Source organism: Laetiporus sulphureus (genome assembly GCF_001632365.1).
Source record: "Laetiporus sulphureus 93-53 unplaced genomic scaffold LAESUscaffold_78, whole genome shotgun sequence".
NCBI lineage: Eukaryota > Fungi > Basidiomycota > Agaricomycetes > Polyporales > Laetiporaceae > Laetiporus > Laetiporus sulphureus.
Genome location: NW_024468587.1, coordinates 39,952 through 40,900, shown reverse-complemented (window position 1 = coordinate 40,900; position 949 = coordinate 39,952).

The following is a 949-nucleotide window of genomic DNA, read 5'->3' as shown; positions in this document are numbered from 1 at the left end:
AATAGATGTTCCAATGAGGGATGACGTATTGATTCATGTACGTCTGGTGCCATTTTTGGATGTCGGCCATATTCGACAAAGAATGGGGAAAGTGCGGTAGATTCATGGGTCTGGTTGTTGTATGAAAATTCTGCTGTCGGTAGGTAATAGACCCAATCGTTCTGTCTATGGTTACAGTACATTCGCAGATACTGTTCCAACACCTGGTTAACCCTTTCTGTCTGACCGTCCGTCTGGGGGTGATATGCAGTGGACATTGTTGACTTTATACCGAGCTTCTGGCAAAACTCCTGGAATAGTTTGCTCGCAAATTGAGTACCTCTGTCTGAGATAATTTGGCGCGGCAATCCGTGGAGTTTGAAGACTTCATTATAGAATACGTTAGCGACTTGCGACGATGTGACTGTATCATCCGTTGCATAAAAGTGCGCTCGCTTCGTGAGTCTGTCCACGACGACAAGTATTGCCATCTTCTTCTCTCCCCTAAAGTCCATGGCTGGAGGAAGTTGTGTGATGAGATCTACTGTGACGATCTCTCATGGTCCTCCTGGTACCTCATTTGGTTGTAGTAGTCCGTATGGTTTTTCTCTTGAGTACTTGTTGCGTTGACAACTGTCGCAACCTTGTACGTATTGTTTAACCATTACAGACATTCCCGGCCACCAATAATTCCGAGTAATAAGCTCCAACGTCTTGAACCTGCCAGGGTGTCCGGCTGGTAAGGTGTCGTGATGGACTTTTATTAGGTCAAGGCGTAGCTGTTGATTCTTGGGGACATAAACCTTTCCGTGATGGAGCAGCAGTCCGTGCTCAAAGTTCCATTCTGCGAGGTTTTTCCCAAATTCGCGCTGTCCTGTAGTCAAAAGCGCACAATAATCCTTGGTCATCGTGTCATCTGTGAGTGCCTTCTTGATCCTTTCCAGTAGTTGAGCATCATCAACTTCAGATG